This window comes from Acomys minous, assembly GCF_964271855.1.
Source record: "Acomys minous genome assembly, chromosome: 1".
NCBI classification, from domain to species: domain Eukaryota; kingdom Metazoa; phylum Chordata; class Mammalia; order Rodentia; family Muridae; genus Acomys; species Acomys minous.
In genome coordinates, this window is record NC_140483.1 from 132,340,591 (window position 1) to 132,367,102 (window position 26,512).

Below are 26,512 nucleotides of genomic sequence, written 5' to 3' on the forward strand. Positions count from 1 at the left end.
TAATTATCATAAGATGGCCCCCTCTCAAACAGACAAATTGTTTTGTTTCTACGTGGGCCAACAGTTTTCCCTACATCCAAACCTCTGCTTGGTTCCTTTGTTTTTGTAGGAAAATATGAACATTTTCAAAGAACGTAGTAGCCTCTTAACATGCATTCTGTAACATAGTCATTAAATGCAAAAGGAATAAGGTTTAGTTTTCCACAGTCTATTTCCGACTTCTCACTTCAGTCAGAGTGTAGTGAGCAGGTGTTTTAGGGCAGAACCATTGTATCTGTTGTAGTGGGCAGTATGAGAGTGGGTTGGGCATTTTTCTACTTACAAGTCCTATACAACCATAAACTTTCATCTTCGGCATTTGTAAGTTTTGTTTCTCTGGTCTTCTTTATTTAAGAGGCAGCGATCGCTTTCATAAGGTAACGAACATCACAAGGGAAGAGAACAGTCAAGTATCTGGTGGCACCAGTTATCTACTTTTTTTTTTTTTTTTGGTTAAGCCCAACTATTTGACTGCTTCTACCAGCTCGCTGAAAAAGATCCGAGAAAGACACACACCACGATGGAGAAATTCACTCCTACAAGAGCCCGTAGTGCTGTCACAGCTGTCCAGCCTCAGCCGAGTTGTTCAGTCTGGACATCTTTGTCTCCAAACCCACTGTCAATTCATTGCCATGTCCACCTGGGGCAGTAAGCAAAGGTGAGGACCCACTTCTCTAAATGACACCGTCTCTCTTGCCTCTGGGTCAGGAGTCTTTCTTTCTTGATTTTCCTTTACTTCCCTAACTGTTCTCATTCCCAGTCCCTGTGCTTTGGAAAGGACCATAGCTTGGTCTCTCTGCTCACTGCATGGCATTAACAACATTTATATGCTGACCACACTCAAATCTGTTTCTGTTCCCACACCCCGGGCCTGACTCATATACAACTGTGGATACTGGGATGAAGTCCTGAAGGAATGAGCACTGTTGACGTGGGCGTTACAGAGACACCATTGTCTCAGAACCATGGGAGCGGCAAAGCCTTCTCCAGGTAAGCCTTGGAGACATGGCAAAGCCTCCTCTGGTGTTTATGAATGACCAGTGAGTGCAAACGCTATCGGCCACAGCTTCCTCCCCTGCCATGACTGCAGCCGAGACCACTCCCTTCTAACTGAGACTGGCTAACCCTGCCTCCTTATTACACTGTATAAAAGAAACCTGCATTCTCGATTCATATTATCAACCAACTCAGTCTTTTCTATCCAGGATCATCTTCCTCAAGGCATCAGCTTGGTTCTTCCCATCCTATCTTTTATACTTCTACCCAGAGTGAGATTCTGGGCTACTGTAGAGGTTGGTACCATCCATCCAAATGAGTACAGCCCACTCATTCCCAGCTTTTCTTTACATGTAACTATGTGTCTGCCTTTCTTCATTCTTCAGTGCCTCAGTTGGGTTAATCACTCAAGCTGGATAGGTCCTGGCACCCACTGCCACTTCAGCATGGCCTCTTGGCTGTCTAGAGGGCAGCCAAAACCAAGCATGCTCTTTTCTACCACTCACCAACCCAATTCTTTTACAAACCTGCCATCCATTGCAGCAAATAACATAGCAGTTATTTAGGCTAAAACCCTAGGACCATTCTTCTTTTTTAAAAACTAAAACTATTCCTCGATAATTTTCTATACATATATAACATGTTCAGGTACACTCACTATTACATGCTATTTTTCTTTCACTTTGGCTTGCTATATACTTAACAAACTCATTCATTTTTTGAAGTATACGGAATAACACTGTCCACAAGGCTTTCCAGGACCATCCTGTGGTAAATAGTACATCACTCCAAAATATCCATTATTTCCTGTCTACCTTTGATTCATTGTCCATGACACTTACAGGCTCTTGACATAGTGCACATTTATTTGGTTGTTTTCTGATTCTCTGCACATGAGGATGCAAATTCCAGGAGAGAAGAAATTTGCCCTGTTCTGTGTCTAGCTCATAGGAACAATGCCTAGGCATAGCTGTCACTCTATACTGAGATGCTTATTGAACTACAAGTTTGGAGAGGTAGTTGATTCTGCACAAGTGCTCTTTTCAAAATTTATCTTATTACTTTGACATGGGAAAAGAGAAAAAAGAGATGTAACTTATGTATTTCTCGAACAGTGAGGTAAATATGTGAAAAAATTAGGCACAGCGGCCAAAAATGCAAGCACTCATTCTGGATCTTTTTTTTTTTTTTTAACAGCTCTTTCTTCTTGTAGTCAGAAGAGAAATGTAAATTTCCACAAATCCTCAAGGAAGAGGCTTTGACTGATGTTGTTGAGGAAATGAGTATCTCTCCCATCGGAGGAGAAAGAACTGAGAACAGACTTGCAAAAGAGGCATGGCCTAAGGCACAGATCAGGGAACAGATGGATTAGAAAGGTTAGTTTAGCCTTCCCACCCTGTCAGTTGCACTCATGTCACATAACAGGCACTCATGATAACCTCCACAGTACGGTAATGCCAAACACGAAGACAGCTATCACAGAGAGGCAGAGGAAAATTCCATAGTATGTGGAACACGTGCAGTGGCCTCACTGAGAAGGCCTCACACCAGAAACCCATACTGGGATTGTTTTTACCTTTGATTTTTAATTTTTGTTCTGTGGGCTTTTTTCCTCCTCTCATTATAACATAAGAGTTTTCTAAATGCAACTTCATCACAGAGAAGCCCCCAAGTTCCTTAGAAGGTTTGCAGAGAGAAACTGCCAGGAAAACTGGTTTCGTTTAGTAGAAACAAGCAGCATGTGTCAGTGTCCCTGCAGCCATTCAGAGACTGGCTTCTCTGCTCCATTTTCCCAAAGGATTTATACTCAGGCAGGAATAACCTGGGGTTCAACTCCTTGTGCACTATAGTATAGTGAACTTGGCACCTTCCTGACGAACTGGCCAGTAAAACACTTTAAAAGTAGGAGCTCTCAAAGACTCACTTTATGTTACACGACTTTCTAGTTCATTTGCCTTTTTCTGTGATAAAACGTTGACTAAAACCAACTTCAAGTCCTTCAGAAATTATAGCCATCAACATTTAGTCTGGCATTCTAACAGACTGGATGGGATTTGAGCTCAGCGTACAGGAAGGCAAGGTAGTCCCCTGAGAGCTAAGGACACACTTCGTACGGGAGCCAACCTATGTGACTGACACATCCACAGCTTCCTCACATAACGACCTACAGATGCAAACAAGGCAAAGTGACATAGAAAATGCAAGAAATATAAGGTCCCATGCTCTGGGCTCCTGTGTCAAAGAGGAAAAAATCCTGAAGAAGCCAGCATGAGTTGCAGAGTTTTCAGTGAGTCTCTCAGCTTCTCTGGCTGGGACACAGCACAGGCTCCTCCAGATTTCTAAAGAAGTTCTGAAGCCATCAAGGTGGAACCAAACGCCTTGTTCATAGGGACAATTTGTAATTCTCTGTCCATCATACATTAACCCCTGAGCTCTATGCAGAATACAGAGAAGTTACACTTGGCTATGAGGAACACATAGTGCTACCTGGGTTAAATGACATTCCTATACCTCAAGCCAAGCTCAAGGATCTTTACTGAAGCTGAGGTACTCAAGGTCAGGTGAATAAAGATGCCCTATGACTCCTCTTCCCAAATGCTGACCCTGCTGTCTCTCTTGTCTTTGCTAACTAGATGGGACTTAACCAATGGCTGTGTGCAGGGTAACACTGGGACGTGGACACCCTGAGCAAGTATGTAAAGATTGAAGTCCTGAGTGAGTGTGTTGTTAATGAGGGCATGGCCATGTCAAGGACCCCATGCCTCAGCCCCACCGGAGTGACAAAACCTTTGCCTGGCTGAGGCTCAGACGGATGGTAAAGCCTTCTTCTAGTCTGAGTGGCCATGTTGGTAGCAAGTGCAAAAACTGGCAACTGTAGCTTCCTCCTCTTGGATGACTGTAGCTTGACTGCTCACCTACAGGGCTTTCTTCCTCAGACTAGCTAACTGCTCCTCCTGTGCTGTGCATGATGAAAGTGCTGAAGTTCCTGGCCTCTGCTGCACAGCAGCAATCACACCCCATCCTATCCCAGCTTTCTTTCCTGTAGGTGTGTCTGTATGTCTGCTCTTCCTTCATTTCTTCTTCGCTTCAGTCAGGTTTCCAAGGCAAAGCCCCACAGCTTGTGATGCTGTACCAGTACTGTGACAAAATACCAGAGTTTAAATCTACAAGTTCAGCAGAAGGTGACAGATTCCTGAAATATGTTGACATGAGCATTCAGCCTTAATGTGCAGTCCTTCCTGGCACAGGGCATTCTGGGACACTTCATCTCATTTGGTCAATGCCTTGAGCAGAGTTGGCTGTAAGGGGCTGATTTGCAGCATCTCTGAGAAATGACCCCCAAACTGAGACAGGGCTCACGCACCTGGCCTTACAGCTTCATTTCCAGGAGATGGAGCTAAGATGTTGGGAAAGAGGAAAAAGGTGGAGCCTGTTTGCGCTTCTGCACAGGGCATGGCATCCTGCAGCTAGGAGGCCCTGGGAGAGTCGGCTGGGCCTGAGATGTAGGTCCCAGCTGGGCCATCACACAAACTCCACGTTGTTCCTGTTCATCCATCAGCGCCTATGCCATCAGACATTCACACCCCCATCCCCATCCATCAGTGCCTATGCCATCAGACATTCACGCCCCCATCCCCATCCATCAGCTCCTATGCCATCAGACATTCACGCCCCCATCCCCGTCCATCAGCGCCTATGCCATCAGACATTCACACCCCCATCCCTATCCATTAGCACCTATGCCATCAGACATTCACGCCCCCATCCCCATCCATCAGCTCCTATGCCATCAGACATTCACGCCCCCATCCCCGTCCATCAGCTCCTATGCCATCAGACATTCACATCCCCATCCCTGTCCATCAGCGCCTATGCCATCAGACATTCACGCCCCCATCCCCATCCCCATCCATCAGCTCCTATGCCATCAGACATTCACGTCCCCATCCCTATCCATTAGCACCTATGCCATCAGACATTCACGTCCCCATCCCCGTCCATCAGCACCTATGCCATCAGACATTCACGCCCCCATCCCCGTCCATCAGCGCCTATGCCATCAGACATTCACGTCCCCATCCCCGTCCATCAGCGCCTATGCCATCAGACATTCACGCCCCCATCCCCGTCCATCAGCTCCTATGCCATCAGACATTCACGCCCCCATCCCCGTCTATCAGCGCCTATGCCATCAGACATTCACACCCCCATCCCCATCCCCATCCATCAGCTCCTATGCCATCAGACATTCACGCCCCCCACCTCCCCATCCCCGTCCAATTTTACCTTGCCACCTGGATTAGCTTCTGGTAACAACTGTCTTTAAACGCCTATGCAAAGTTTCAGTATGCCCTTATTTCCTTTTTTCTGATTTAATAACTGATTCACTATCTTCAATAAAAACTGTATCTCTAGTTCCTCAAGGTACGTCCTCATCGCTTGTGTAGGAGGTGATCAGTTTACTTTCTTCTGATTTTTGTGGATAGAGCAAGTTACAAGTGTGATAACATTTTTCCCAGACAAATAAGGTTTGCAAGTTCATCCATAAAAACAACCACCCTTTTAGTACAAAGACTCATGCAACTTAAGCTAGATATGGTCTAATATTATTTACCAGAATAAGTGAGGACGACACTCTGGTGCCTCACCTCTGACCATGTCCCCTGGACGGGGAGACCTGATGGCACTCAGAGGAAGGACAGCAGGTTACCAAGAAGAGACTTGATACCCTATGATCATATAGAGGGGGAGGTTCCCCCTCAGGAACAGTCATAGGGGAGGGGAATAAGGGGAAAATGGGAGGGAGGGAAGAATGGGAGGATTCAAGGGATGGGATAACCATTGAGATGTAACAAGAATAAATTAATAAAAAAAATTAATTGATATAAAAAAAAAGAATAAGTGAGGACGTTTCCCATTCAGACAATTGAAATTCATTGTTTCACATGGTATAGAAAAAAAATGTCAAATTAACACAATAGTAATTATAATCTATCAGGTAAACTAAGAAAAAGGAGCATAAATAAATTTACTGGTCAAATATTCAATTCATATGAAGCCGTCTGCACGATGCATTCCTATATAAGAGAAGTCATATAGATTGAACATAAACAAAATTTACTTTTGGCTTTAAAACTTTGACAAAAGATTGTTTATCCACAAGGTGGCGCCATTGTTTAAAGAGAATGATTTTCTATTTCTTGGTACCTCTATCAGACATACTCGATTTTTAAGAAGAAAATAAAATTAAAGTGAGGATAAGAATGCTTAAGGGTTTACTCTCCAAGCATTCCTTAGTGCCCTTATGTGTGCTTACAATACTATCTACCTCACAAAAACAGTTTGCAGGAGTAACAGCAAATGTTCATGCATCATACTACACTGGAAGAGTGAACAGGATAAATGCTGGAGTGCAGTGCTTGAGAAAAGTGACAAGGGCCTGTGGCATTGTGCTGGTGTAGTGATCCAATGGCCACGTGATTCTGGAGGGGCACTTGGCCAGAAATGCCTGATTTGATTGAAAAACCCTGCAGACGGATGAGAATGACTTGTCTTTTCACAGCATACAGAAAACTCCATTTTCTTATGATCCCTTCTTCATTAGAATTATTCTGGCATTTCAAGGCCTTGAGATTAATAGTATTGTCAGCTAGTCATTTTCAACATGGTTTTCTTCATTATGTTTAAATTAATAAGATGCATTATTTAACAGAATGTAAAGATAAATTATACATACTTACATCACCTTTACAAATGTGGCTAATTATCTGAAAAAGCAGAATACATTTTTGATAGTTTCTAACTGTAAGGGAAAGAAGCAGTTGTAGCAAATTAAAGTATAATGAAACATGAAGGTCATTATAGGTTAAAAGAAAAGCTAAATTAATTATTAAGACCTACTTAATAACCAGTGTTCTTTCAAGTGTGATAAAGATGGTAGATTCCATCCCTCATAGCTTTATCATGGAACTGGGGTTCTCCATAACATAGCCAGCTCCATAACACAGGGGCAGATTCTCCATAACAGAGGCAGGCAGCTCCATAACACAGGGGCAGATTCTCCATAACAGAGGCAGGCAGCTCCATAACACAGGGGCAGATTCTCTATAACAGAGGCAGGCAGCTCCATACCACGGGAGGGGGCAGATTCTCCATAACAGAGGCAGGCAACTCTATAAGACAGGGGCAGATTCTCCATAACAGAGGCAGGAAGCTCCATAACACAGGGGCAGATTCTCTATAACAGAGGCAGGCAGCTCCATAACATGAGGGGGGGGGCAGACTCTCCATAACAGAGGCAGGCAACTCTATAAGACAGGAGTAGATTCTCTCCATAACAGAGGCAGGCAACTATAATACACGGGCAGATTCTCCATAACAGATGCAGGTAACTCCATAACACAGGGGCAGATTCCCTTTAACATAGGCAGCTCCATAATATGGGGGCAAAACCAAAAAGAAAACACTGAATTTCAACTATGGATACGTGAAAATGGAAGTCTCTCTCTCTCTCTCTCTCTCTCTCTCTCTCTCTCTCTCTCTCTCTCTCTCTCTCTCTCTCTCTCAAGATTTGGCTTTGGCTGATGCCAATTTTCTTGCTTTAAGGATTACTTTGGTTTTATTTTATGTGTGTGGGCGTTTGGCTTGCATGTGTGTCTGTTTACCACATGCATACAGTGCTGCAGAGGCCCGAAGAGGGTCAGATTCCCTGGAACTGGAACTGGAGTTACAGATGGTTGGTTGACCATACACAAGTGCTGAACACCAAACCTTGGGCCCTCTGGTGAGCAGCCAGTGCTCTTGACTGCCGAATCATCTCTCCAGCCCCCTTGGCATCAATTTTCAAGCATAGGGGTGACTTAACAGGGTCTGTGTTGTATCATCCATATAGACAGCTAGCAGAGAAAACCACAAGCATTCCAGTGGCAAAGTACGTCCCTCAGAGCACAGCTGTCTAATCACATCCATTTGTATCTTATGTGCTAAGCATTAGTATTTTTAAAGCAGTTTTTGCCTGTAGCAAAATTCAACAAAAACAGAGTTCTCATGTACATGCTTTCCCCACACATGTATAATATTCCATACATCATCTCCCACAGAACGGCACACTTGCTCTAACTGACAAGCCTACACTGATTATCATTTTCTCCCAAAGCCCATAGGAGTGTTCGTTTTCCCCATAGAATAGTTTCTATATTCTATGGGTTTTGACAAACATATAATGTCATGATGGCATGCATTTGACATTGTAAGGCCATACAGAATAGTTTCCATGCCCTACATATCCCCTGTACTTGGCTAATTCACTCCCAACTTCCCCATCCTTACTCCTGGAAGCCATAGCTCTTTTCACTCTCTTCATAGTTTAAGTTTTTAGAATGTCATGGAATTAGAATCCCACAGCATGCAGCCTTTTAAAACTGGCTTTCTTCACTCTGCAATATACACCTGCATTTCCTGCAAGTCTCTTCATAGTTTGACAGCCCATTTCTTCTAGCACTGAATCATTTCATTCCGTGCACAGTTATGGTATCCATTCATTTACTATAGAAATTAATTTTTGCTACCTTTATGTTTTGTTAATTGTGAATATAGCTTCTGGATATTTGTGATCAGGTTTTTGTTTAGACATAAACGTTCCATTTTAAGGGTGGACACCGAGGAGCATATATATGATAAAAGGGCTATATTTCTTTAGGAAACTGCCAACCTGTCTTCTTCAGGGATAATACCATGCACAAATGAACTTCCCTCCCTCTCTGTCCTCATCAGCTTTTGGTGTTGTCAGGTCCTGGGTGTTGGCACAGTGCTAACAGGTGGAGACTTGTCACCCTTTGTTTTAATTTGTATTTGCCTAAATGAAATATATGAATATATTCCCACATGTGTACTTACCACCTATCTTTATTGGTAACCCATCTTGTACACCTGTGGCTACTTTTAAAAAATCAAAGGATGCATTTTTTATTATTGAATTTTTGAGTTCTTCAAATATTTTGAATGATATTCTTTTATGATTTAATAAATATTTTCTCCAAACTGAGGTTTTTTTTTTTTTGAGATTGAATTTTGTAGAAGACAAGTTTTAAATTCCAGTGAAATACAAGTTATCAGCAACCACATTTTTGTGTCTTTAAAAATATTTTGAGTGGGCTGAAGAGATGGCTCAGTGGTTAAGGGAACTTTCTGCATAACCATTAGTATCATAGTTCAGATTCAAGCACCAATGGAAGCACCTGGGCATCTAAGCTCTGAAGGGCAGGATCACTGTGACTTGCTGGTTTCCAGCCTAACTTATAAAACACGTACCCTAAACTCAGAGAGAGACTCTACCTCAAGAGAAAGGTGGAGAGTAACAGCTAAGGTTACCTAACATCCTTAACTAGCTTCTATACATGCACACAGGTACATACATAGGCGTGAACACACATGCATGCTCCTGCATGCACAAATGCATGCTCACACACACACACACACACACACACACACACACACACACACACACACACAAACAAACAAAACCTCAAAATGTCTTTGTCATACATACAACTACATAGAGAAAAATTTCTCCTGGGAATTTGCTAGGCTTGTGTTTTACATCTGTGAAGGGTGTAAGATCTCTGCATAGACTTGACTTGGTTTTTGCAGGTAGATGTCCAGGTGCAACTAGCATCATTAGTGAAAGAAATTCTGTTTCCTTTACTGTGGGGCAGTGCTGGAGAGGTCAAGTGCAGCATAACTGGATAGCCAACTGAGTTTGTTTTATTACAATGTGTTGGATCGTGTTGACTGTAGGATCTAGTCTCAGAGATTTCCCTCAGCCTCCACTCCTTCAAGCTCCAGAGAAGCTGGCTGGGGTGGCTTGTCCTGCAAACCAGCCACACAAAGGGCTGAGGGTCAAATGGAGGTGAATGTGGCCACCCACCACTCAGGTGGGAGTGAGTTCTCCTGTACCCTGGGCTTGAAAAAGTGCAGGGTAGCCTAGTGCACTTAGCCAACATAAGGCAGCTGGGAGACAAAGAACTAGGTTTTTATTGGCTGACTATCTTCCTTGCATTCTGTCTCCTAACAAGAGTTCAAATTAAGCTTAAAGAAAAAAGGAATAAGGACAAGGGGATGGGACAAAAGAAAAGACAGGAGAACAGCGCCCCCTCACTAGGGTACCCTGGTTTTAAAACCCTGGTATGTAAATTGTAGGAGAGGTACCCAGAACACTCCTGGGGCCTGCCTCTGGGGCAGCTTTGATGTGTCCTTTTGAAAAGAGGAGGCCAATGATACTTTTTGGTGCAAAGTTTTTTGTGGTCTGCTGCAAGCAAGAGGGAGGCTCTCTCCTTATTCCAAGCTCAGAAAGCTGGCTTACTGGAAGGATGTGCCTCTAGACCTCAGCTGGGAATTAAACTCAGGACCTTTGGAAGAACAGCCAGTGATCTTAGCCTCTGGCTGGTGACAGTCCATAACAAGGGACTGACTCTCTTTCTCAGGAGGGTTCCATCTTCCCCTGACCCAGAACCCCCAGATCTTCTAAGAAGCATCACATAGCCTTCATGGAAGATTACAGGCCCAACCCTTTCCTGATAAGAAACCTGTTCAGCAAGCACCTGGGGATTCCTCTAGATACCCACTCTATGCTAAGGAGATCCTAGCCTTAAGCAAATGACCTTCAATCACACCTAGAAGTTCTTCCCACACCCATAGGATGATTAGGTATTGTGTTTTCCTTCTTGTGATAGGACTTGGTGCTACCGCATGTAAATGAGGTACTGTACCACTGCATGCAGATTAAGTATCCTAGCACCTCTAGCACTTAGTGAATCAGAACATTGACCCACAAACCCCTCCCCACTACCCATGGTTTATAAAGGGTAGCTGGTGTGGTCTCTGTCATGCTCACCATTCGTCCACCACGGCCATCTGAGACTCCATTAATTCTGGGGAAGAACTGGCTGCTGTTAACTGGACATGCTTAGCACAGAAGCTAGAAGAAGGGCTGTAACACTTTTGGTGTCATATATTAATTTTTCATACAGATCTCCTTTCACACGTCACATTTGTTTATTTAGTTTTATAGATATGTGTGTATTTTTCATATAAACTCTCCCCTCACACATTAGGATTGTTTGTGTGTGTGTATACGTGTGTGTGTGTGTGTGTGTGTGTGTGTGTGTGTGTGTATTCCACTGCCATCTGATACCAGCAATTGCATTCTAAAAGAGCTAAACTCCCCCAGTAAAACTGGGAACTTAGCCTAACGCCCAGGCCTCAGGCCTTACCTTGAGTAAAAAATGGGACCTTGGGACTTTTGATCTCAAGGTCTGTCCGTTCTCACCTAGAAGAAAGCAGTGCCTGGACCTACGCACCAGGCCTATTCTCGGTCCTTCGCTAGTTCATCTGGGTGTGATAGTTAGTTTGTTTAGTGCCTAAAAACAACCTTCTGAAATTTGGTTTGATAATCAGTTTGTTTAGTGCCCATACATAACCTTCTCAAATTCGGTTTGGAATGCTTTAAACCTGTAATCATCCTGTGCCAAACTGATTTCTTGACAATACCTGGCCTTCATTTCTCTGAATACAGACCTTCTTGACTTCTTTCTGGGCAGTTTTGTAGTTTTTGTTGTATAGACCTTGTACATATTTTGTTGAATTGATACACATGTATTTCACTGTTGGGGATACAGTTTCTGAGAATAATTCTAATATTTTTAAATAACCAAAACGCCCCCAGTAGTGAGTAATATGTTGTGACATGGAAATTATATGAAATAAAAATCTCAGTGTAAACTGATTTTTTTCTCAGACTCCATCTGTTTCTGGCAGTTTTTGAGTTACAATGGGAGGCTTAAAGGAACAATGACATGGCCTGAGAAGCCTCAAATATTTATTATCTGTCTTCTTACAGAAAAATGTTTGCTGATTTCCGCTCTAGAGTACATTTGGAGGCTGGAAGTCAGTAGCACAATATTATAGCGAAGAATGAAGGTCTCTATGGCATTAGCAAGGAAGCTGCTTAGCCTACGCAGGCCAGTTTTGAAGGAGAGAGATTCCAACATGTAGGGCGAGAAGAAAGTAAGGATCTAAAAATAAATGAGCTGGGGGTCTGAGGTGGCTGAGAAGATGAGCCAAAGAGTGTGTTCTGAAAGCTCAGAGAGAAAAGGCTTTCATGGAGAGACTGGCTATAGTGCCTAGAGCTGCGTATCTGTAAGCGATAGCATAATATTTAGATATGCCGTTAAGAACAAGCTCTCAAACTGGGCATGGTAGCGCGTGCCTTTATTCCCAGCACTCCAGAGGCAGAGACAGGCAGATCTCTGAGTTTGAGGCCAGTCTGATCTACTATGTTGAGAAATCCTGTTTCAAAACAAGAACAGTTTTTCTAGAATACTGAAGCTGGAAGCCTTCAGACTAGAGGAATGAAAAGATGTGTGACAGTTGAGGAAAACTGAGGAAAAAGGGGTTCGTGTGATACTTTTTGCAAATGAGGAAGTTTTTTGTTTTCTTTTTTAAGTTTGAGTAATAAAGTGTTTTTGTGTGGAGTAAGAACAGTAGAGAAAAAGTAATCGAGATGAAGAGGCAGATGCAGAGATGACAGGAAGGAGGACTGGGGACACAGACTAGGGTGAGAGCCTAGGGTGGAAGATTACCCCTAAACATTCAGGGATGTGCATCTTCTATGGGGAAAGATGGCAACACAGATGCAGGGATGTCTGAGGACAATGATGACAGGCAGATGTAGCCTTCCCTGCCTAAAATCCCCACAGGAGATGAGTTCCCCCCACTACAAATTTTGTAGGGAAGGTAGTGGGAGGCAGTTTGAAAAGACAGAAGGAACGAGAAACTTGTCAATAGATGGAACAAGGCAGAACAGATTAGCACTGCCAGGCAAGGATATGGACCTGCCTGAGATGTAGGCCATGGATCTGAGGTACTGACCTTCAGCACCAGTTAACAAGAGGTGAGTCTCACCACTGGGCTCAAGCAGGACTCCTCAGATGGTGCCACAAGTGGGACTCGAGGCTGGTTCTCTCAGGTCACTGGCTGCTTCATGTTGTGTCAAAATTCTGACACACAGAAGGTAACATAGGGACGAATACCCATGATCTGGCCCTCAGGAGCTGTTCCTATTCAACCACCACAGAGAAAATGACAACCTTTTCTCCCCTCCAAACAGTGAAGATTAGTATCTTAAATTTTAAACTGTGTTCTGAAAATCACTGCAACTCGATTACTGCATCTTTCATCTGAATTTTTACAGTTGGGGGGGTGGTTATGGAACTCCTATGTTTTTTCATTATATTCCATATGACACAAAATTCAAAATGCTACTATGCCATTTCTTTAAAAATTCAGTAATAATCAATCTGTGGATGCCGATGATAGTTTGATATGTCTTTAAGAAGCAGCCAATGTAAGTTTCCCTTCAGTGTGCCTCCACCACCCGGAAGTCCTTAACACATAGTGGGTAATCATTAAGTATTTGCTGAATTAATGAATTTCATTTTGAGAGCAAAATATTAAAAGATGATTCTTATGACATACAAAGGAAACAAAATATTCACAAATTAACATGGCACAATCAAATTAATTTCTTCATTTGAATGTTCTTAATGATATTCTGCTGAAATGGAGCATCTACTTGTGGGAAAATAAGTCTTCCCACAAGCTCTATTTGAGGGCTGCGGAAACAGCTCAGTGACAAAGCATTTAACAAGCATGTGCCGAGTCCTGGGTTCAAAACTAGCTAAGCACCTATGCATTGCACTATTCATCAGAGCAATATATATACATACATAGCTATAATGTTGTCTTAAAAATTAGAATTGCAAAACACATACACTGACTACCCTGTACAAATACTAAATGTTTCCAGCAGAGGGCTCAAGGACTTCATTTTTAGGAAGATGTTTCAAAACTCATTATCTAATAGTGGCCCGCTTTGGTAAAACTCTCTGAGGAAGCGGTTCTCACAGCTATGTCCTTCCTTCTAGTCAAGCAATTGCACATCTCTGAATCCACTTAAAAATAATCAAAATGAAAGGAAATGGAATTCCAGTAAAGCATCATTAATTTACATGCCCAGCATTTGCAGATAAACATACTTGAATAATTCCATGAAAGACCGTGAAGCAAATGACAGCCATAAGTGTTTTGTTTGTTTTTATTTGTTCACTTAGGTTTTAAGGCAAGGGGCCACTATGAAGCTCAGGCTACCCTCAGAAGCACTGTGTAGCTACAGCTGATCTTGAAGCTCTGGTCCTCCTGCCTCACCCTCCTATTACAGGCAGGCACAATCATATCCAGCTCATGTAACTATTTAAATACCAGGAATATAAATCAGTCAGAAAAGACAAGAAACTGAAAGCAATAGAAGGTCAGAAAAGAATATAAGTAAATAAATCTTATAAGTAATATAATAAATGTTCCAATACACACACACACACTCACCTCCATGCTTATACTATTACAAGTGGACCACAAAACTAAACCACATGAAGAGATGGTCCATGGGTAGAGCTCTTTTTCTAGAAGCCTGAGGACCTGAGTTCAGTTCCAAGCACCTACGTGTAGGATGTATGTCCCTGTGCATATAACCCCAGTGCTTGGGGCAGAAACAGGTAGACCTTTCCTCCTCACCCGAAAAGGAGAAGGGAGCTTGCTGGCTAGAAATTCTAGCCAGGCGCTGAGCTCCAAGTTCACTGTTTAAAAAACAAATTTGTGCTGGGCATGGTGGTATACATCTTTGATCCTAGCACATGGGAGGCAGAGGCAGGAGGATCCCTGTCAGTCTGAGGCCAGCCTGGTCTACAAAGAGAGTTCCAGGACATCCAACGCTACACAGAGAAACTCTGTCTTGAAAAACTAAAAATAAAATAAAATTAAAAAGTAAAAGTAAAAAAAATTGTATGGACAATGATAGGGAAAGACACGCCATATATGCTCAGGTGTAGGAGAGAGCTCCCTCACATACATTCACTACACATACACGTGAGTGCAACACACACACACACACACACACACACACACACACACACACACACACTACACGAGAAACACAACAGAGTAACCTCAAATGCTGAAAACACTAAACACACTTCTAATTCCTCCAGACCCAGACATCTAAAGAAAACTTTCCTGCAGATCCTAATGTCATTGAATGTTTTTCTTGGTGATACCTAAAATAACATCAGTAGCAAGAAGTGAAATATTAAAAAAAAAAAAACCTGCTTAAAACTCAAGTATTGTTTTCTGACTTTGTGGCAAGTTCTCAGGATAAAATCTGAAATATGAGCAGTGTCCCTCTCTAGGGGACAACTAGGAAACACACTTGGACATCTCCAGTCATCTGGAAAGGATGCCAGATGTCAGGCGATATAAAGAGCAGTCACCAAGAATTCCCCCACAGCTGTATTCTGAAATGCCTTCCAGTGATGCATATTCCTATTTTTACATTTAACTCTGTCCAACACGTAGCCACATTTTTATTGTTTTTCTGTGTGACAATACATTCAGTTTCCAGTGTTACAATGATAAGAGATGATCAGAAGTCCCTTAATGCATTTTTTCTTGGAATCATTTACTACTTTTAAGAGTACAGTGCCAAGCATATGTCCCAGGGTATGTGTGTTGCCAGTAAAACATTTGTGTATCAGTCAACTGTACCAGGCATGGTCAAGCCACCTATGTATGTAGACAAGTGAGTATTTCCCCACCTCTGGGAATAATTAACCTCAAGATATATGTATTGACATAACTTTAAATATAAATAATTTCCTTGTATTTATCCTTTACATATGCTCATGTCATTTCATCAGGGCTTAGAGTAACTTGTATAGATCAGTTACATTATGTAAGAATTTCATCTCAAGATACTTAAGATTTTTTCATATTAAAATCTGAAAGATGTGGCTGAGAATTAAAAATCTAGATAAAAAAAACACATTATCTCATGGGAATCCTTCCTGTTTATATTTTTCTCCTCAATAAACCTAATACCATAGATACTTCCTAAAATACACACACACACACACACACTTGAAAAGGAGTTACCATATAAATGGAGGGGAATGATACCCAACTCAACATCACATGCTATCAAATAAAACACCCAGTACTAGGAATGGGCTGTATCTTTTTAAGATGTTGGCCATGGAGAAGTTCCATAGATTTCTCCAAACATTATAGGATATTATTAATGTTACTGGTGATCCTCCACAATTTTATGGTAAAACAATATTGCTGAAGACACTACACTACACTATACCACACACACACACACACACACATACACACACACACACACACACACACACACACACACACACACACACACACACACAGTTACATCATAGAACATGGAAAAATTGAGCTAGTATTCAACTGGAATCCTCTCCTTTTAGTGGCTAGCATTCATAATGCTGTAACAGGCTATATAGCGACTAGAAAAGAAAAGTAATTACCAGCCTCACCCAGCTACGGATCCTTCAAACTACAATAACTACTTGACTGCAAGTTATGCCCATTGGTATAATTAGTGGCACAAATGGTACAGAAATAACCAGACAGCTTTTGAAGTGAATTTAAGGCCTGATAAATGAGAAGAAACTCATTCCTGAAACTGTAAATGAGGTCAAGAACCTGAGACTGGATAGGTCATGGGCTTAAGGGAAATTTACTACTATTATTCTGCTAAAAGAACAGAGCAATGAAATGGCTCCTGGTGACATATTTCTAGACTCATAGGTAGATGCACTGTTCAGTCCTCTTCGGAGAAGCTTTGTCATGCAGTGTATGGTAATTTACACAGAAAATGTAGTACCAGATATCATGCAGATAATAAGAGACTTAAAAATGCTTGGCCCTAAATATCACAACTTGCCCATCAAGTCTCAGGAATTGAAGCAGAAGAGGTATTAGGAAGATTGTAAGAGCCAGAGGTCATGGACAGCTTCAAGAAGTAGCATTGAAAGACACAACAAGTCAGAGGCACAAAAATCACACGTGAACCACAAATATTGGGACAGCACACACCGTACCTATATAATCTCAATCCAGACAAAATCTACTGCCAATGAAGATATCCAAAATTGATAGCTGCTGGGAGGAAAATCAATTTTCTTCAATGAAGTGACACTGAATATATCAATTACATTCCAAGGCAGGCTCCAAGGGCAGGCTCCTCACGAATTGGACTTCATGAGTTTTTCTTTATGCTTTTCTTTCTTTCTTTTTTTAAAGTAATAGAGAGTCTTGGAAGAGTTAGGGGAGAGAATATAAAAAGATGCTCCAATGTTATAGAGAGTTTTGGGTGACTATTCAGGTAGCAAACTGTCTTTGTCATCTTCTCATTTGGAGAGCTACTAACCTGCACTACTGGCATACTCAGGTAATCAAGTTTATTCCTTTTCAAGTCTCTGATAGAACTGAAGACCAGATAGCTTAGTTTTACAATGAAACTTAGTTGTTTAGAGGTTAAGATGTTTTTAGATATAGATAGGTATTTTAAGTTAATAATAACAAGATGTGATGGAGATTGATTTATATTAAGAATTTTAGACTCACCAAGATAGGAAAGATGTTTTCTTCAAGGCTGTCAAATACAAATAGCCAAAACACTAAGAATGTAACATTTATATAATTCCTGATTGTGTTATGGTACTTCTTGCTATAGGTAGGTTACTGTATATATGTATAATAATATAAATGTATTAAAAAATAATAAAATTTTTAATTCTCAAAAGATAATAAAATATTTTAAACAGAAAAAATAAGTCAATTTAAAAAGATAAAAACTGGAAAATTAGAGAAATTTTTTATTTTTAAAAAATTAGTGTTTCTCAAGTGACAGCACATGCTAGTGAAGATGTAAAGAAAGGGGAACACTCCTTCATTGCTGGTGGGAGTGCAAACTTGTACAACCACTTTGGAAATCTATCTGGCGCTTTCTCAGAAAACTGGGAATAGGGCTTCCGAAAGACCTAGCTATTCCACTCCTTGGAAGATGCTCCTCCACACAACGAGGACATATGCTCAGCCATGTTCACAGCAGCCTTATTCATAATAGCCAGAACCTGGAAACAGCCTAAGTGTCCCTCAGTCGAAGAATGGATAAAGAAACTGTGGTACATTTACACTATGGAATACTCAGCTATTAAAAACAAGGAAATCCTGAAATTTGTGGACAAATTGATGGAACTAGAAATGATCATACTGAGTGAGTTAAGCCAGAAGCAGAAAGACTCACATGGTATATACTCATGTATAATTGGACACTAGTCTAAGAGGCATGTCCCATGAAAGTTTTGACTTACCAGGAAATTGGGATAGATGTGAGTACACCCTACTGGAACATCCTAATGGGAAATAGAAAGATCCAGAGGGTCCTAGAAACCTACAAGAAGAACATCATGATGGGCGGATCTGGGCCCAGGAGTTCTGCTTAAACTACTACACCAACCAAGGACAATACATGCAATAAACATCGAACCCCTATTCAGATCTAGCTAATAGACAGGACATTCTCCACAACTGTGTGGAGAGTGGGGATTGACTCTGTCACAAACTCTGGTGCCCCATATTAGACCACTTCCCGTTGGTGGAGATGCCTGGTGGCATGCAGAGAAAGGATAACCAGGCTACCAAGATGAGACTTGAGAGCCTATGACCATTTAGTGGGAGAGGAGGTCCCCCTCAGTCACAGACCTAGGGGAGGGGAATAGGGTGAAAGTGGGAGGGAGGGAGGAACAGGAGGATACAAGGGATGGGATAACAATTGAGATGTAATCTGAATAAATTAATTGAATAAAAAAAATCAGTGTTTCACTTCTGCTAATGGGCTGGAAGCTGATGTCCAAAGTGTAGCCACAGCCACTCTTCCTCATCTGAAGATGTTTCAGGCATTAATGTAGGGAGGAGTGAGTGGCTTTACAGCTCTTGAACTATACAGTCCAATGTAAGCATATTCTGAACAGACCACATACAGGGATTTAGTGAGGGAAAGACGGACTTCAAATAGAAATCACTTCTATAGCTCTTCTGTGCAATGCTATTTCCTCTGCACGAGGAACAGGCAGGCACTTGGCAAACACACACACACACACATACACACACACACACTCACCTGAGATCAGGGCATTAACCTATTCCTTTTATTTTTGAACAACAAATCATGCAAGGTTTACAACTTTATGTGACATTGGGAAACAACAAAAATCCAATCAGCATATAGCATCTAAAGCCACGGTACAGGGCTTTATACGGGGTGGGCGTAGTCTATGAAGCATGACAAGGTCTTCACTGAAGCTCAGGAAGCTTACTATTCTACTTCTTTTTTTCCATTAATAAAAGGAAAAAATTACTCCACAGGCAAATAACATCGATTTATAAAAGCTTCAAGAAAGAAAAAAGAAGTGCCCGTCAGAACTCAGAGTTGCTCTCTGTTGCACTCTCCTCAGGCTTCAGTTACCAACAGTTCCATAGCCTGACAAGAGTTAAGGCGAGAAGAAAATTATGTTTTTTGTTGTTTTGCAAAATTAAAGATATTCTCCTTTAGAATGTGGATTTCAGCCTGTACCTTGCAGCCCCCGGGACACAGCTGAAATGGCTAGAGGGCCTGTCACCCTGCAGGCTTCTGCAGGTATTGCCTGATGAACACAGGGTCTTGAAATTAAAATACTAAAAAAACAAACAAACAAACAAAAAAATATTGGATAATCTTAACACTGATCCCAATAGATACACTTCAGCAAATCTTCTAGAATTGTTTTATGTACTACAACCAGGGTAGGCTCCTCAGTGAATCTGATGGAGACTTTTCCATACAAAGTGACACATTTACCCTAAAGGAATTATCCATGGGAAAGCAGTTCCAATTAAGATTGCTGTCACTCTGCTGCCTGGTTGGATGCTCAGATCTCTAGGGAAAAGTATTCTGTTGTGGAGAGTAAATATAGTTTCAGCAAAATAAAGTGCTGCATGTACATACCTCCCAATAGGCTTCATGTTTAGTATGCTGTCTATGGTGGTATTAAAATCTGGCTACATGACAGGAGCTGTCATCAGTACCCTGCAAATGTTTGAGTAAGACTTCACACACACACACACACACACACACACACACACACACACACACACACACACACACACACACACGTAAACTTATAAGAATCACGTAAAATCAGAAAAAAAATCCTCAATACATACAAAGATAGAAACTAAGAATTTCCTTTGATTTTCAACTCTTTTTTTTTCTCTTTCTTTTTTTAATTAATTTATTCTTGTTACATCTCAATGGTTATCCCATCCCTTGTATCCTCCCATTCTTCCCTCCTTCCCATTTTCCCCTTATTCCCCTCCCCTATGACTGTTCCTGAGGGGGATTACCTCCCCCTGTATATGCTCATAGGGTATCAAGTCTCTTCTTGGTAACTTGCTATCCTTCCTCTGAGTGCCACCAGGTCTCCCCCTCCAGGGGACATGGTCAAATGTGAGGCACCAGAGTACGTGAGAAAGTCATATCCCACTCTCCACTCAATGGTGCTATCTCAGATTTTCAACTCTTATCTGTGTCATTTTACATATAAAACAATGGTTTTCATTTGTGAGAATATCACTTTTTAAAAATTTTTCTAAAAGACCTACAGATGGTAAGAGTTACAAAATATTTCCCAATGCATAGGACACTAAAGCATTCTCTGGGGCAGAAGAAGGCAATGAAGATGTGAGTCCCTAAAGACACATTCTTTCCTGAACTCACTACGGGAGAGAACAACACAGCGATACCATCACTGCTTTTCTCCTTCAGACGCTTATACACCTGGCTCATTGCTGACAAAGCTAGAAGCATTTGGACATGGGATGGCTTAAAGAAAGCTACAGATGTCACTATTGTTTGGTACATCATTTCTGCTTCTAGGCTGGGCTTTTTAGAGCTTCCCTATCAGGTTACACAAGAGAAAGTAAAAGCCAGTGCTCTCTTGGTTTCATTTTTCCTTCTTCGAAGGTAGATCTTGCTGGTGACCATTTCCAGAGCAAGGCCTCCTCCCAAATAGGTGCTACCTGCTACCTCTGCTCCGTGGCTGTCTCTAGGGCAATCCCAGCCATTGTGTGTGGCTGTGCAAGGATACCACAAGGACCACAACACATCCTGAGTATTGCTCAGGCAATTTGTGAGTAGTGGGGAGACAGAGGAGGAGTGCTTGCTACTGAGTGCAAAGATGAGTATATGCCTGTGAGCTATCTGTCGGTGAAAACAAAGGAAGAGCGCACACATGTGTGGAGAAGCTTTTAGCATTGGGGGGAAACGACTATTCTTCAACACTTCCCGGATGAAATCTGCGAAACGATTTTAAGAAGGCTGTACTTAGAATTGTGTGTAGGAGGAACACACGCACACTGCTCACTTAGCGGTGTTCATTCATCACTCCCACTTGGTACTCCAAATTTCTCTCCAAGACAGCAGCAATTTTCAGACACTTAAAATACTTTCATTTTATACTATGCTTACTACAACCAGCTAAAGTTATAATCACTGTCAGTGTGTGTAGTGTGTGTGTGTTCCTACACACAGCTCTAGAGTGTGTGTGTGTGTGTGTGTGTGTGTGTATATATATATATATACACACTTTATATATGATACATACAATGTATATATATTAATATATAACATATATATGATATATATACATATAATGATTAAAAACCATCACTGAAAATCAATAATGACCAATAACAATGAAAAAACTGAAAACCCATGCTTTCATTTATACTACTACATTCCAGATTCTTTGCTCAATTCTAATTTTAACTCCACAATATGAGAAGTAATCTCTGCACATTTCTTAAATATATAATTAATTGCTTTACCCATCAACTATATCCCAGTCTCAAGGCAAAAATGGATTTATCAAAACTCATTTTTTGAGATAAGGTTTCACTATGTAACCCTGAGTGGCTTGAGTAACAGAGACTAGGCTGATCGCAAATTCACAGATCTGCATCTGCCTCTGCCTTCTGGGTGCTGAGATTAAAGGTGTGCACCACCACACCTGACTGCAAAGTCACTTTGATGTATAAGAAGCCAAAGTTTCTTGGATGCTTTAAGAAATGCTATCTCATCTTCCAGTTTGTAGCAGAATAATGACATAGAGAGAATAAGAAGGAAAATTTGAACCTCTCGGACATAAAGGCACCCTCTACCCCGCCCAAGGCTAAAGAAATGGAGTTGTTTTCAAACAACTCCAACTACTTCTCTGCCTTTTTCAACAAGATGCAACAAACATGACATGCTCTTTCTTGATGGTATGAAAGACAACAGACTTAGAACTAGGAAGAGATTTTAACAACTAGGTCAAAATACCGAGGGGAAAGAGTTTATTCATTTCATCCCACTTCCTTGATTTTGCTGTCTGTTTTGTTTTGTTTGAAACAGAATCTCTCTATTTAGTCCCAGCTATCCTAGAATTTGCTACGTAGACCAAGCTGGTCCAGAACTCACAGAGATCCCCCTGCCTCTGCCTGAAATTAAAGGCTAATGCCACTATGCCCAGCAGATCTTGCTGCCACTCAAGAGACATGACCACATTCTCAAAGTTGTTTTACAAATGAGGTCAGAGAATACCCATAAAATGCCCAGCAATGAGCTCGGCCTCCTTCACAGCCTACCCTGTCAGATCACGATTTCAACAGCTAAGTTGCTGCTGTGTTCCTTAGCCTCAGCAGCTCTCTGTGAATACTCTCCAGAGCTGGCGTCTGGTCTGTAGAAAGAATAAAACCAAGCCCACGATGGGTCTAAGGTCTCGCATTCCTTTCCTTTTTTGTTTTTTTTTAAATATTAATATAAAATATTTTTCCTCCTTGTTATTCTTTTTCCTTTTCTTTTTATATATATATATATTTGTATTATCATACATATTTACAATAAACTACATATAGCAAGGAGACCCACGAAACAATCAGGAATTATATAAATGTTACATTCATAGTTTTTTCAACTTTAAAAAAAATCATTATATTTGCTCCATATAGCTTTTCCACTACTGCCAAACTGAGACAAACACCATGCCGGGAGGAAAGGGTTCATTTATTCTGATAGTTTACAGTCCATCACTGAGGGAAGTCAGGGTAGGAACTCAAGGACGGAAAGTGGGGGTAGGCACTGAAGCAGAGACCATGAAGAAACGCTGCTGACTAGTTGTCTTGCTCTCCATGGCTTACTCAGCATGGTTTTTTTTTTTATACCACCCTGAACCACCTGCTCAGAGGCAGCACCGCCCTAGTGCACCAGGCCTACCCACATCAGTCATTAATAAAGAAATGTCCCCACCGTACAATCTGAGGGGCGTATTTTGTCAGTTGAGATTCTCTCTTCCCAAATGACTTTAGTTTGTATCAAGTTGACGACACTAACCAGTACAGCTGATCCCTTGTCAACTTGATACAAACAGTCATCACTGTTAAATCATGATCTTTTCCTTTCTTCTTTCTCCCTAAGATTTCATGTTAGTATCCAATATAAAACATAGTCTAACTTGACAAGTCCCACTTTAAAAGTTCAGTCTCTCTAACCTGGCCTACAAAGTGAGTCCAGGACAGCCAAGGCTAACACAGAAAGACCCTGTCTCAAAAAACCAAAAACAAAACAACAAAAAAAGTTCAATCTCTCAAAGTATCCACTTCTTTAAAACTCCAAATTATCTCAACTATGGGCTCCTATTTAAAAAAAAAAAAAAGCTTGCATACTTACTTCCTAGAGAGAAAAAAAAGCACAGAAATGATCAAAGCAAAACCAAACTCCAGTAGTTTAGCTCAGCATCCAAGATTTTAAACTCACTCAGCATCTTCTGAGCTCCAAAGAACTTAGAAAGCTTCACCACTCCGGCTCTGCTATCCACAGTACACACAACTTACAGGTTCAGGCAGGCAGACTGCACTCCATACCTGCCATTGTTTCTTGATGGTCATTCACAGTGCTGCCATCTTAAACATACAGGAACATTCACTACAATTAAGGCTGTACCCTCACCAATAGACTATTGGCCTCTCTTCAGGGACTTGGACCCTGCCACATGGTACCAAGCCTCAGTTTCTCTCTGTGAAGTATGGGTTATTGATCTTATATTAAGGCAATGTACATAAAACAGCAATTCAGATAGCAAGTGGGAAAATGTACATATGAGATAATTTAGAATTAAAATATCAATTTATATATGTGAGCCAAGAAGCCTAAAACACATTATTTACTAACTTTACTATAAAAAAATTCAACTCTGTATAATAATTGCATGCCTTAACTTCCTAAGATATCAACTTTGACTAGGCTAACCCTGAATTTATATCCACCATCCCTTTCTTTCCTTTGTTCCTTTTTCACAGTGCATGGTGTTTTTGCTTCTTCTATTTCTATTCTAAATGCCATGTTTGTCTTAATTATTCTAAGACATGAACCTCAAACTGTACTGGATCAAGAAAAAGACTGAACAATATCATGAGTAATTTTTTTTACATATTTGAGTATTTTCCCTGCATGTCTTGTTTATGTACCATTTGTATGCTTGGTACCCACAGAGACCAGAGAAAATATTGGATCCACTAAGACTAAAACTACAGATCATTGTGAGGTGTCATGTGGGTGCTGGGAATTGAAACTGGGTTCTTGAGAAGAGCACTCATAGCTCCTAACTACTGAACCATCTCCCCAGCCCCAAATATCCTTCTAATAATTATCCAATTATCCTTCTAATAATTATCTAAGAAAATTCAAAGGAAGGGCAAATCTTCACATAATTTTCAAAAACAAATAGCAGCTTCTCTGCGAAATGTTGTGCTGGTGTTCCCTAGTGACCATGAACCTCTCTTTTGTGTGTCTTCTGATTCTGCTACAACTCTCAAATCTTCTTGAGGCTCTAATACTGTTGTGTTGGCTAGTTTTACATCAACTTGACACATGCTACAGTCATCTGAGAGAAGGAACCTTAATGGAGAAAATGTCCTTATAATATCAGGCTGTGGGAAAGCCTGTGTGCAGCATTTTATTAATTAGCGTTTAATGTGGGTGGGCCCAGCCTATTTTGAGTGGTTCCACCCCACTGGTTGTGGTCCTGGGTTCTATAAGAAAGTAGGATGAACAAGGCATGGAGAGCAATCAAGTAAGCACCAGTCCTCCACATCAGCTCCTGCCTCCAGGTTCCTGCCCTATTTGGATTCCTGGCCTGACTGTTTTCAATGATGAAAAGTAATAAGCAAGAGTAAGAAAAATAAAGCCTTTCCTCCACAAGTTGCTTTGGGTCATAGTGTTTCATTACAGTAATCTAACTTATTCAGAAATTGGTACCAGGAGTAGGGTATTGCTGTGGCAGACCTGACCATGTGGTTTTTAGATGGGCTACAGAGGGACTTTGGAACTTGGGTCTGGAAAAGCCATTGAGTGTTGAGAACTTGGTAAGCTGCTCTGTGGGAGCTTAGACAATAAGACTATGGAGAGAAATGTGGACAATAGAGATCTGGCTTGTGAAGTTTCAGAGGAAAGTAAAGATTCTACTGGGGCATTTGTGTTAAGAATCTGTGGCAAGCTGGAGCTGAAGAATCAGCTGTAATTGACAAGAGACCAGAACCACTGAACCTCTGATCTGCTGAAACAATGGATGCTGGTTGGTTGGGGCTGAAGAGTAAGCTGTGATTATGAAGAGACCAGCACCTTTGAAGTACAGTTTTTCAGGAAATGTTCCCTCAGAATCAGCACACAGAAGCTGCGTTCTAGAGTCAGCCAAGGTTGTACCTCATGATGGATAACTTGATATTCTGAGAGTCACCCAGATGGTACTTGCTTTGAAGGCATGAAGGGGTGACGGAGAGCAGCAGAGGCTATTGTGGTGTGGCAGGGCTGGAGTCCCTAGTGAAAACCCAGGACGGGCTATTGGTGAAATTGTAGTCCAGTTGTAGCAGGAGGCCCAGCATTTTGTAGATGCCAGTACCAATGAGAGAGAACCTCCAAGGACAGCAGCAGCCATGGAATGGAGCTGGCCTAAGCCTACTAGACAAGCTGTGTATGCTGCAGGAAGCTCTTTGGAGGAACGCAGAAGATCATGAATGCCAAAAGTCTGACACTGCATTTATACTGTTGGATTTAATAGTTTTGATTTGCTCAGATTGTGACTGTGCCGTGGTTCTTCCCTCTTTGAGTAAGAACATATTTAACTTATTAGTTTTATAGAGGCCCACACTTGAGAGAGTTAGAACTACTAAAAATAGTTTTGGAGTTTTAGAAACTGGATTTTTAGCGATACAATGTCTTTTAAAAGAGACTAGATATTTTAAAGATATTGAATTTTTAAAGTTTCCGAATTTATAAATACTGTTGGACTTTTAACTTTGTAATGTGTTTTAGATTGTAGTATTTATTAATATGAGATCTTGGGGATAATCTAAAAATGAAAGGTTATTGTTACATAGTGTGTTAAGCTGACAAGCAGCCAATTGTGCTGGCTCA

General features: G+C 41.2%; 1 protein-coding gene across 3 annotated transcripts in view; it reads right to left on the reverse strand.

Annotated features, from left to right (window-relative positions):
- KLHL32 (kelch like family member 32) overlaps window positions 1-26,512 on the reverse strand; it is a 220,870-nt gene that overhangs the window by 101,603 nt on the left and 92,755 nt on the right. The gene's annotated exons all lie outside the window — the stretch shown is intronic.